Source organism: Petaurus breviceps, unplaced genomic scaffold, assembly GCF_028583685.1.
Source record: "Petaurus breviceps papuanus isolate PSGF00001 unplaced genomic scaffold, PetGlider_PUasm1.0 90731, whole genome shotgun sequence".
NCBI classification, from domain to species: Eukaryota; Metazoa; Chordata; class Mammalia; order Diprotodontia; family Petauridae; genus Petaurus; species Petaurus breviceps.
The window spans coordinates 4,861,791-4,875,193 of record NW_027187325.1 but is presented as its reverse complement, the minus strand read 5'-3'; the positions used below and the strand labels follow the sequence as shown (position 1 = coordinate 4,875,193).

General features: G+C 35.6%; 1 pseudogene; it reads right to left on the bottom strand.

The window, feature by feature from the left end:
• Positions 1-3,438: 3,438 nt before the first annotated feature.
• On the bottom strand, positions 3,439-4,170 carry LOC138145207 (translationally-controlled tumor protein pseudogene; annotated as a pseudogene).
• Positions 4,171-13,403: the final 9,233 nt, after the last annotated feature.

The following is a 13,403-nucleotide window of genomic DNA, read 5'->3' as shown; positions in this document are numbered from 1 at the left end:
CTTTCAAGACATTAGAAAAAAATTTTGACCTAATACAAAAATACTAGATCAGATAAGGGGGAAGAGAGTGATTTGTTTCCTTTTCCGAAGTATTGATGTGCTGTTACCCTGAGCATTGATCATTGCTCAAGGACCAAGTTAGATACAAAGCCTAAGAGACTAACCAGCCCCTTCCTTCAGAAAATATAACCTTACCTATCTTTAGTTAAGCTATGAAGTATGTTTTCCCTTTTCAGTTAAAATAACAAAGAAGCAGTTAAGTTCATAATTTTGGCAGATTATTTGGCATTGCATTCTCTAGTTGGGTGACTTGAATTGGTAGAAGAGTCAATCAATTTGCTTCTATTACTATTATTTTTCTTTAAGTAACATGCATTATTGCTTAGAAGAACACCTTTAGATTACTTACATTTCTTTAATTTATATTTTCTACTCCTGACAAAGGTAAAGTTTTGCAAAAGTACTATCAAGCGCTCAGAGGAAATATGTAATTTTTCCTTCTCTGCTTGTATATTTGAGAAATAACAAGAAGGTTATTTTTCTCACATTTACTATCCAAGACAACTAAAAAGCTTCCATTGGAGTGCTTAAATTTAGAGGGAATGACTAATAAATCTGTCCTTTAATGATTTAGTAAGGAGTTAGTAAATACTCACAGATTTAATAGCAATTAATGCTATGCTATGCATTCCAGAGTAAGGTATGGTCCTGGTTGCTAAAGTTTTACAATGCTGTTGTAAGGATAAGTCTTCCACAGAAGACATAATTAGAAAATAAAATATTCCTAACTATGAACACTATATTTGTTCAAAGAAGGGAAAGCTCAGTGTGAACTAGAATAGTTTAGAAAAGTTCCACAAAGGAGGCAAAGACAGCTCTAAGGGTAAATAGGTGAAGAAACTGGGGAGGCTACTTTACATGACTGAATAATAAAACAATAACAGAATGGAGAATTATATGCACCTGGCATGTAAAAGCTGTGAAGAGAGCATTCTGACTGGAGGATACTGACTGGGAAATATTGTGAAATGTGGTTGGAAAGATGAAGATTAGAGGTAGATTAGATGCAGCCTTGATGTTAGACAGGTAAGATTGAAATTCAACCAGGAAGTTAGAAGTCAAATTCAGGCATGTGAGAGACAGAATGTAAAGTTCAAGGAACAAATGAATTGTCCAGGTGGGTTGGAATGTAAAGGAAATGAAAGGGTATGATCTGAAATAACACAGGAAAAACAAATTGGAACCGAAGCATTGTGGATCTTACAGACTAAGAGATTATTATTTTTCCTAGAGGCAAATGGACATTGAAAGATTTGTTTTATTTAGTATTTTATTTTTTCCACTTATATGTAAAAACAATTGTTACCATTTGTTTTTAAAATTTTGAGTTCCCAATTTTCTCCTTCCCCAATCATCTTTATTGAGAAAGCAAGCAATTCAATATAGGTAATATGTGTGTAGCCATGCAAAAACATTTCCAGAATAATCATGTTGTGAAAGAAAGCATAGACCAAAAAAACAGAAAACAAAAAAAGAAACCCTCAGTAAAATAAATTTTAAAAAATCTATTTCTGGAGATGGATAGCATTTTTCATAAGTCCTTCACGGTTTTCTCAGATCATTGTATTGTTGAGACAAAGTAAGTCATTCATAGCCGATCATCTTACAATATTACTGTTGCTTTGTACACAGTACATACCACTTTGCTCATGTAAGTCCTTCCTGATTTTTTTGAGAAAATCCCGTTCATCATTTCCTATAGCACAATAGTATCCCATCATTATCACTTACTACAATTTGCTCAGCCATTCCCCAATTGATGGACATCCCCTCAATTTTCAGTTTTTTGCCATCAGAAGAAAGCTGCTATAAATATTTTTGTACATATAGGTCCTTTTCCTTTTCCTAAAAATCTTTTTTGGGATACAAACCCAGTAGTAGTATTGCAAGATCAATAGCACTTTGGGCATAGTTCCAAATTGCTCTAAGAATGGTTGAATCAGGTCACAACTCCACCAACAGCGCATTAATGTCTCATATTTTTGCACATCCCCTCCACCATCTGTCATTTTCCTTTTCTGTCTTGTTAGATAATATAACAAATATACAGTAGCAACTCATAATTGTTTCAATTTGCATTTCTCCAATCAATAGTGAATAGGATCATTTTTTTTGTATATGGCTATAGTGATCTTTGATTACTTCATTTGAAAACTGTTCATATCTTTTGATCATTTATCAGATGGGGAATGACTTATTTTTATAACTTTGATTCAGTTCTCTATACGTTTGAGAAATGAGGCTATCAGAGAAATGTGCTTCAATTTTTTTCACAATTACTATTTTTAACTGTATCTCCCTCCATCCTTTCCCCCAATTATTGTATTCTCTCTCTCCTTTCACCCTGTCCCTCCTCAAAAGTGTTTTGTTCCTGGCTACACCCTCCCCCAATCTTCTCTATTTTCTATTATCCCCCTCTCAGTTCTCTGATTTTCTGATCCCCTTCCTCTCCTACTTTCCACAGAGTAAGATAGATTTCTATACCCAATTGACTGTGTATGCTATTCTTTCTTTCAGTCAGTTCTTATAAGAGGAAAGTTCACTCACTTCCCTTCAATTTCTCTTCCCCTCCACTGTAAAAGCTTTTTCTTGCCTCTTTTATGTGATATAGTTTACCTTTTTCTGCCTCTTCCATTTTCTTTCTCCTAGTACATTCCTCTCTCACCCCTTAATTTTATCTTTTTTTTAAGAATACCATCCCTTCATATTCAACTCACACCTGTGCCCTCTGTCTATGTATACTCATTCTAACTGCCCTAGTAATGAAAAGGATATTATGAGTTACAATTACCATCTATCCATGTAGTAATGTAAACAGTTTAACCTTTATAAGTATCTTTTGATTTCCCTTTCCTTTTTACCTTTTTAAACTTCTCTTGAGTCCTGTATTTGAAAGTCAAATTTTGTATTCATTTCTGATCTTTTCATCAAGAATGCTTGAAAGTCCTCTATTTCATTGAACATCCTTTTTTCCCTTAAGGATTACTTTCAGTTTTGCTGGGTAGGTGATTCTTGTTTGTAATCCTATCTCCTTTGTCCTCTGAAATGCCATATTCCACACCTTCCCACCCTTTAATGCAGAAGCTGCTAAATCTTGTGTTATCCTGACTGTGGCTCCATGTTTCTTGAATTGTTTCTTCCTGGATCCTTGCAATATTTTCTGCTTGACCTGAGAGCTCTGGAATTTGATCATAATATTCCTGGGAATTTTCATTTTGTGATCTATTTTCCAGGTCATTTGTTTTTCCAAGGAGATATTTTACATGGTCAGCCATTTTTCCATTCTTTTGATTTTATTTTGTCTTGTTTTCTCACAAAATCATTAGCTTGAATATGCTCAATTCTAATTTTTCTTTTTGTTGGGGGGGGGGAGTTTAAATGTGTTTTATTTTAGACAACCTACATGACATGTTTTTTAAAAACAATGCCTCCACTCCAAATAAATAAAGGTCAAAAATAAATGAATAAAGCTCAAGATGACATCAGTCCAAGTTTGTCCAAGTCCTGGTGTTGTGCAGATGACAAAAAGCAGCAGCCAGTTATGATGACAGGTGATTCAAAGTAATCAGCTGAATTTGTTAACATTTCTCCATTTCTAAACCATCCTTAAAGAAAATCATATATGGAGCCACACCATGCTCACAGAAGTCCAAGAGAGCCACCATGCCATCTAGATTCATGTTTTCACCTATGAAGAGCTGATAGTTTTTAAAATTAGCAAGGATGTGTTTGATCTGATCTGCAGCTCCTGTCATAAAAGGTTTTACTCTATCTGGCTTATGTTCTTCAAGTCTGCCTTTGATTGATTTCATATAGTCTTTGATGTACTTTTTGTAGAATTCTTTTGCGAAACTAGTTTTTTGAAGATGATGGTTTATTACTATGTCAACTCCAGTGATTACAGTGGCATCTGTTGCTTCACCCTCAGGACCTTCGGCAGAGGCATTCCCACCGATGAGTGAATCATCAATGGTACCCTCTGTCCTACTGACCATCTTCCCCTCCACCTCCAGGCACAGCCCGTTCGCGACCTCCTGGATCTTGTAAATGTCGTAGAACATCTCATCGTGGCTGATGAGGTCCCGGTAGATGATCATGACGGCGGAAGGAGGGAGGCGATGGCGGCCGCTTGGAGCTCTGCTTGGTGGGGGAGGAGGGAGCGGGCGGAAAAAAAAGCTACATTGTAATTTTTCAAGGAATTGTTTTTTTTTTTCAGTGAGCTCTGTACCTTCTTTTCCATTTGGCTAATTCTACTTTTTAAGAATTTTTTTTTCTTTAGTGGATGTTTGTGCCTCTTTTTCCATTTGGTCAATTTTACTTTTTCAGGCATTCTTCACCTCATCAGCTTCTTGGACTTCTTTTACCATTTTTTTGGCCTAGTCTGTTTTTAAGGTGTTATTTTCTTTAGTATTTTGGTTTTGTGTCTCCTTTACCAAGCTGTTGACTCATTTTTCATGATTTTCTTCCATCACTTTCATTTCTCTTCCCAGTTGTTCCTCTACCTGTCTTATTTGATTTTGAAAACCCTTTTATAACTCTCTCGTGGCCTAAAACTAATTTATATTTTTCTTGGAGGTTTTGGATTTTTGTGCTTTGACTTTATTATCTTCCTCTGAGTGTGTTTTGATCTGTCTTGTCACCATAGTAACTTTCTATGGTTAGAACTTTTTTTTCTATTTTTCTCCTCATTTTCCAGTCTATTTCTTGATTTTTAACTTTTTATTAAAGTGGTTCTCTGCTTCCAGGATGGAGGGGTACTGTCGCAAGCTTCAGGGGTTTTGTGCATCTCTTTTCGGAGATATTTGTAAATTTTCAATTCTTTCAAAATCATATGATCTAAGGAGAAGTGTATTTACTATTCTTCTGACCTATGCTCTGGTCTATGAGTGGCTGATAGAACTCTTTTCTGCCCTGGAACTGTAATGAGGGTCCTGCTGCACTGTGACCACAAATTCTGCTGTGCTAGTACTCTTCGTCACTCTAAGGCTGTTACACAGAGCTGTGACCCAGAACCAAGTATGGACAAAGCAACAGAGTCCTGCCTCAGTGCTAGCAAAGAGACTCCTGAAACAGAATCATAGCCATGTGAAAAACAACACAAAACAAACCAGTCTTTGCATTCAGGAGGTAATTGATGAACTCTTTCTTGGTTAAAGGATCTAGTAAGTCTAGCAATAGTTTTATTATCAAAGTTGAAAAATGTTACAGGTCAATTCATATCATCTATCCATTCACAAATCTAACTATTCATTCAGTCATTCACCTCTACTTCCTTATCACTCACCATGTAGCCATGATTCTGCTAAATATTGTAGAAGGTCTAAAGAATTATAAGTTATTTTCACTGGCCTCTAGCATCTTAGGAACATATGGATTCAATTTCATATTCAATTCAATTCAAATTCAAATAACCAGAACAATATAACAATCCAAATCAAGGATGTATAAAATTTTCAAAGGCAGCGCAAGATTTAATGCCATATGCATACTAGAGTCTCTATTTCTTCAGATATATATATATATATATATATATTATATATATATATATATATCATAGAGAAGATATATATCACATGTATACACATATACATATATGCACACATCCATACATATATGTTCATTTTTCAGTTATGGTTACTATTTATTTCCCTTTCAATCTATTTTTCTCCTATTCTAATCTCTCTCCTTTCACCCTGTCCATCCTCAAAAATATTTCATTTCTGACCACTGACTCCTCCAATCTATCCCCCCATGTATTAGACCCCCTCTCTTCTTGTCCCCGTTCCCTCCTACTTCCCGGTAGAGTAAGATTGATTTCTATAACCAACTGATTATGTATGTGTTGTATCCCTCTTGAGTCAATTTTGATGAGATTCAAACATTGTCTGCCACATGTAGCAGCAAGCACCCCAAGCGTCCTCAGGGTTTGCAACTACCACAGGTTCTTGGATCTGCTTTGTTAAAGGAAAGCAACTCAAAATGGGTTAACAAGCTTACTTTAATCAGTCAGACATATATCGTTTACCTTGTTCAGGAGAAAAGGTCAGCACCCTGAACCTCAAAGTATACAGGCATAATTATCAAGACAGAAACATCAAGTAGACAGATTTCCAAACTGTCCAATCATTACATCCATACCCAGTCAACACCTGGGTTTCCACATTCTGGGTTTTTCAAAGCCGGGGGACTCTCAACAACGGCTTCCCAGAATTCAGATCAAATCACAGAACACTTCTCAAAGTGAGTCCCAAAACAAAGCTACACATCAGGGCTTATATAGCCTTCTCCTGGCTCAGAGAATGTAACAACCTTATTGACTCACTGGCCAATCAAAAAGTATCTACTGAAAAACAAGCCTCCCTCCCCAGGCTTCTGGTGCACTTTAGCCTAGGGGCAGGGAAGATCTTTAAAATTTACATTCGCATTACACCACACCTCATTATACCCCTCAACTTTAAAAGTTCTTTTGCACCTCTTTTATATGAGATAATCTACCCTATTCTACTCTTGCTTGTCTTTTCTCCAATGTATCACAGTTTTTCACTCCTCAATTTTACTTTTTAGATATGATCTCATAGTAGTCATTCCTCTTTTTCACCCTTAATTTTATTTTTTAGATATCATCCCATCATAGTCAACACATACCCATATCTTCTGTCTATGTACACTTCTTCTAAGTGACCTAACAATGATAAAGTTCTCAGGAGTTACAAGTATCATCTTCCCATATAGAAATGTAAATAGTTTAACTTTATTGAAACCCTTACAATTGCTATTCCTTGTTTACTTTTCTATGTTTCTCTTGAGGCTTGAATTTGGAAGCCAGATTTTCGATCTCTGGTGAAAAATTTTCTAATTTATTAAATATCAGTTTACTCAGTTTTGGTGGATAGATGATTCTTGGTTTATAACCCTAGCTCCTTTGCCCTTCGGGCTATTTTATACTGAGTCCTCTGATACTTTAAAGCAGAAGCTACAAAGGCTTGTGTTTTCTTGACTGTGGTTTTATATTTGAGTTGCTTCTTTTTATTTGCTTGCAATATATATATATATATATTTTTTTTTCCTTTTGAACCTGGGAGCTCTAAAATTTAGGTAAAATATTCCTTCAAGTTTTCATTTTGGGATCTCTTTCAGGAGGTGATTGATAGAGTCTTTCAATTTGTATTTTACCTTCTGGCTCTAGAATATGAGGTCAGTTTTCCTTGAGGCTATTTTTTTGATAATGGCTTTTAGGCAGTCCCTTCATTCTTAAATGATCTCTCTGGGATGTGTTTTCCAGGTCAATTGTTTTTCCAATGATATATTTCACATTATCTTCTATTCCTTTATTTTAACTGTTACTTAATGTCTCATGGAATCATTAGCTTCCATTTCCTGAATTCTAATTTTTAAGGAATTGTTTTCTTCAGTCAGCTTTTGTACCTCCGTTTCCTTTTGGCCAAATCTTATTTTTAAATAATTGTCTTCAGTGAATTTTGTGTGTCTCTTTTACCATTTGGCCTATTCTGTTTTGAAAGTATTGCTTTCTGCAGTATTTTTGTGTGCCACCATTACCGAGCTTTTGACTCTTTAAAAGTGATTTTTCTTACATCCCTTCTATTTCCTTTCCCATTTTTCCCTTTAGCTCTCTTATTTTATTTTTAAAATACTTTTTGAGTCCTTCCAGGTATTCTTTTGGGGCCTGCAAACAATTCACATTTTCCTGTAAGTCTTTCCATATAACTGTTTTGATTTTGTTGTCTTCTGAATTTGTGTTTTGCTATTCCTTGTCAACATGCTAACTTTGTATGGTCAGGTTCTTTCTTGGTTGTTTGCTCATTTTACCAGCTTATTTCTGAACTTTTCACTCTATGATAAAGTTGGACTTAGTTCTTGAGGTAGCAGAGAATTGTCCCAAGCTTTAATTTTTTTCATGCTGCTGTTTTTAGGGGTAATTCTGGGGGTTTGTAAGTTTTTAGTTATTCCAAGATGGTATGGTCTAGAAAGATCTGTTTACTCTTCCCCTGACCTGTCCTCTGGTCTATGAGGAACCATAAGCACTATTTTCCACCGTGAAACTGTAAGCAGGATGCTCACTCACCTTTGGCAGCACATTCTAGAGTATTAGTATTTCTCCTCACTCTGGGATTATGAGAGTCCTTCACCCAGTAGTAGCAATAGGTCCACTTCAATCTCTTTCTGAGCCATTGTCCAACCCTACCCATGCTTTCATTGTATAAACTAAGAACTCTGAAACCACTACTGCTGATTCACTTGTGCCCCTCCCCCCCAGGCCTGATACTGCCTTGCTGGGTCCCAGGCTGCATGAATGAGCTCCATTTTCACCTCTGTGAGAGGTCTTTCTTGCCTACCTTCTAGGTTGTCTTGGGCTGGCAAATTGTTTCACCCTCTCCTCTACTTTTATTGGTTTCACCACTCCAGTATACATTTTGAGGCATTATTTTAAAGTTCTTTGGAAGGGAATTCAGGAGATCTCAGGTAAGTCCCTGCCTGTACTCTGCCATCTCGGCTCTGCCCATGTGATAATCTGATGAAGTTTCTAAATCTGAATTCTAGCTGCTTTGACTCTTTCTGTGTAGCTGAGAGATGAAGAACACCTCTTTAAATTAGATAGATCTTAAAGTAGAATTCAGATGAGTGCTTTTTCAGGATATATGGGAGTTTTAGGTCATGCAATCAGGAAGGTCTGAGTTTAAATCTGGCCTCAGATGATTACTATATGTACAGCCATGACCAAGTCACTTAATCTCAGTTTACCTCATTTATCTCAGTTTCAACCACAGTTTACACAAGTTTCCTTGTGTACAAAATGAAGATAATAATATCACCTCCCTTTCAGGATTGTTGTGAAAATCAAATAAGGTAAAAATTGTAAAGCGTTTAGCACAGTGCCTGGCATATAGCAAATATTATACAAATGATAATTATTAACTATTATGTTGTAGAGTCATTCCTCCTTAGATATGAATCAAAACTGAAGACTTTTGTATTCTCCTTACTTCTAAGATCCTATATTTCTGTGTTCCTGTGCCCAAAGGAGCTCTACATTTTACTGATACCCAAACTATACCAGGCAGTGTTATAATATAATGGTTAGGGAATATAGACAAAATTTATATGTCTATTAGGGATCTAATTATCACACACTTTAAGTCAGCTGAGGCAGGCCATTTAGATTTTTGATTCCTTAGTTGCCTTATCTATAACTTGGTAATAATAATGATGGATTGGCATTTTTATGGTACTTTTCTTCTCAAAAACTCAATGCAATAAATTCTCTTTATCTCCTGTATAGTTTTTCTAAGGCACTTAGAACACCCTCAAAAATGGTGCTGTATAAATACAAACTCCACATCTTAATCTATTTTTAAAATCCTGAAGTAATTCAGGGGCTGTGACTGATGTTTGCAAGATTTTCCACCTCACTTTTTTCATGTGCAATCATTCCCTTAATTAAATGTGAAATGATATTTAAAGTCCTTGTCCTTCGAGATTGTCATTCTAGTACTGGACATGGAAGGATTAACAAATGCTTTTATTTCAAGTCTTCTTTGTTTTCATGGTACATTTTTTTAAATAAAAGTGATACAGAAAAGTATGCCTTTGATTTGATTCAAAGGAATTCTGAATTATGTCTAGTTCCAGCAGTAAATCAACAATCTTAGTCAATTATCAAATTTTTAATGAATATGTACCTTTATGATAGCCATTGTCAAGGATGCAAAATAAGAATAAAATATAATTTCTGCCTCCAAAGAATCCACAATCTATCTGAAGAGGAAAAAAAAAAACTGGCACATATGAAACACTTAAAAGAATAAGGGGTCAATAGCATACATACCCATGTGGTCTAAACTATTAGAATTCATATTAGGGAGAAATCAATTTAGAGCTTGAATGACTGAGGAAAATTTCCCAGAAGTAGTGAAATTCAACTGAGTAAGATATGAAAAAGGAGAAAGAAAAAAAACATACCCTTGCAAATTAGAGTATCGGCAGGAGCAAAGAGAGCTAGAGGAGTTGTATCTATTCAGTAAATCTTGTTGTTAGGTATGGTAGACTGGATGAATGGAGAGATGAATGAATGAATGAATGAATGAATGAATGAATGAATGAATGAATGAAAAAGCATTTATTAAGGGCTTACTAGGTGCCATGTGTGGCGATGAACTCTGAGATATACATAGAATAAGCAAAACAGATATATTCTCAAAGAGTTCATATTCTTATTGGGGAAACAACATATAACAACAACTACAACAGAAAGGAAGAAAGAAAGAAAAGAAGGAAGGAAGTAACAAATGAATGAACAAATCAAGAAAAGAAAGTAGGAAGGAAGGACGGAAGGAAGATAGAAAGACAGATAGATAATATTTTATGAAATGTTTTAAGGTTTGCAAGGCATTTTATGTATATTATTTCATTTTAACCTCATATAAATTTTGGGAGATAAGTGCTTTTATTATCTCCATTTTATAGATGAGAACGCTGAGATAAAGGGCATTTATGTGACTTGGCAAAGGTTAGTGTCTGAGGAAGGATTTGAGTTTAGGTCTTCTTAATCCCAAGTCTAACATGCTATCCACTGTGTCACACAGATGTCAATATATCTATAGAGATAGAAATAGATATGTTATAAAGGTAGATGATACTGACATATATGATATAAATATCTAATTAGCTATGGATATGAATATAGATATAGATTTTGATTTTTATATATAGATATGTATATATAGATGCATAATCTATCTATATCTATATATTGATCTGTATCTATATTAGTTAGAGTTCTATAGATAGATATCTATTATGTATATCTATATAGATTGGTTTATTGATTGAGGGGAGGAAATAAACTTCCAGGTCATATAATGTAATCCTCTCATTTTACAATTAAGGAAACTGAGGCCCAGAGAAGTTAAATAACTTACTCAAGCTCACACAGACAATTTGTAATTGTCAGGGTTGGATTTGTACCTACATCCTTTACCTCTATATCAACTCACTTTTCACTATACCACACTGTACCTCATGGCCTATGCTGATTAAAAAAATGGACCTGACATTTCCATGAAGAGGTATAATGCCCCCCAATCTCTACCACTGAAGTATCCTACTTGCGGATAGTGCCTGTCTTCATCCCCAAATCTGATGGAGGCATGGTTAAGGTGAAGATTGTAATGATTAAGGCACAAGTGTGGCAGTCTTGGAACCACTATGGGGAGGGAGTGTGCACTCTACAGAGAAAATGTGTCTTCCCTGCCCCCACTCAGAAGTAAGTATCTGAGACAAAACTCCAGCTACTCAACTTATTTATTCCTCTATTCCCAATTTAGACCTCCTGGAATTAACTTTGATTTCTACTCTTTTTCTCTAGAACACATCTATCACTACTTCTATATTTTACTCTTTGAAAGATTTGCCAGGTTCACCCCTTCCTCACTAGTACCATGGACTAACAATCTATCAGTACTTACTATTATCACCTCACAACTGGATTTCTACAATAATCCATTAGATTTCCTCCTTGTATGCAGGGACTTTTATCTTAAACATGCCCTATATACTGCTGCCATATTTATTTTAATATAATAATATTTTCATCATGTTACTCAGCAGTTGAGAAATCTATAAATTGTTTATTTTTGTTTTTCTCCCATTATTTGTAGGTAAGTTGAAACTCTACATTGTTTCAAATTCCTCAAAAATAAAACGACAGTTGTAATGCCAAGCAAAGGCAACTTCCCAAGGTTCAAAATACCAGCATAGGTGCTCTCCATTTTATTCAGTGACAAATTAAGAATAGACAGAATCGAAATATAGCATAATTCACAATACAGCATTTACCAAGTGTAATTCAATAATCTCCAAGTACTACCCCACCCCTGGATATTAATTTATTTAATCAATCCCAAAGACCCTCTTCTAAGTACTACTTCACCCCTAGGCTGTACATTCATTTAGTCAACCAAAAAGCCCCTCTTCCCAAATGGAGATTAGTTTCCAATCATAAGTAAAGTACATTCATTTATTTAATTACAGAGCACAAAAAGGTCAAAAGTTCCCTACCCTTGGATTACAACTGAATAGGCCATCTACCCCAGAGTTACAACAAGCTTAAGCACAGCATTTAATACCCAAAGAGAGGTCTTTTCTTCATCTTGATGTGAGGCAAGTTCTCAGCAATCTTTGTTCCTGGGGAGACAAAGCCTAGCAAGGCCACAAGATACATTGCCAGTGTCTTCAAGAATTCACTCTCTGTCTGCAGAACAATATCAGGAACTCTGAACCTATAGCAAGATTCCAGGGCCTCTGCAACAACAGGACTGTCCTTCACCAGTGGACAGATCTGGCAAAACAACATCAAAAAAAAACAAAGTACCAGCATAACAGCCATGTCTCCTCAGTCCTTGGCAGCTCTGGGTGGCAGCTCTCAAAAGTTCTGGGCAATTCAAACTGGCCCTCAGCAATCCCCTCAGTTTCTCTCTGCCTCCAAGATGCTGCTTCCAAAAAGTTCTTCTGCCTCTCTCTTTTCTTGTGTCTCTCTAAATTTACATCACCAGCTCCTCCTAGTTCAGCCCTCTCTTTTCACATCATCAAGTCCATCCCACAAGTGGGATTCACAAGCTCTGGGTTTTAACACAATCAAACCAAAAACCAAGCCAATACAGGGGGATCTTTAAATTTCATTACTATTAAAACAGTCTACTTAATATGAATGAATGATCGAACGAATGAAAGAATGAATGAATGAATTAATGAATGAATGAATGAAGAGTTAAGAGGTGAAATAAGAGGACCACCATAATGGAGCACGAAGGGGGTGTTCCATTAATACCTCAAATCCATACTTTTTGGATGAACTGTGAATGCAAGATCTCAGTTTCATAAAAGTTCAGAGTGCATTGTACAATTCAGAAATGAAACAGAAAAGGCATGGGAGTGACAATAGCAAGATCTCTACTTGAGGAAATAAAATGGTAGTACTTTCTGAACTATTTTTTTTCTAAAAAAAGAATAGGGACATATTCATTGATATTTATTTCTACTTATCAGTACACACACAGTTTAGTGTTAGATGAGATCTTGGTACAATAGATTTCTGAGCCTGAAATCAGGAAGATTTGAATCCAAATTTGGCCTCAGACACTTAACAAACCTTAATAGAGAAATTGGATACGGAAACTTTTTTTTCCCATTTGAATTTTTCCCTTCTTGTCCTAGATTGATTACCGTTGTCTGTGCAGAAGCATTCCAGTTTCAAGTTTCCTCTTCTGCAGTAAAAATAGTATTGTGTTCTTTCAGTTACTTCACTGCAATCTTTTTTTTTTTTTTTT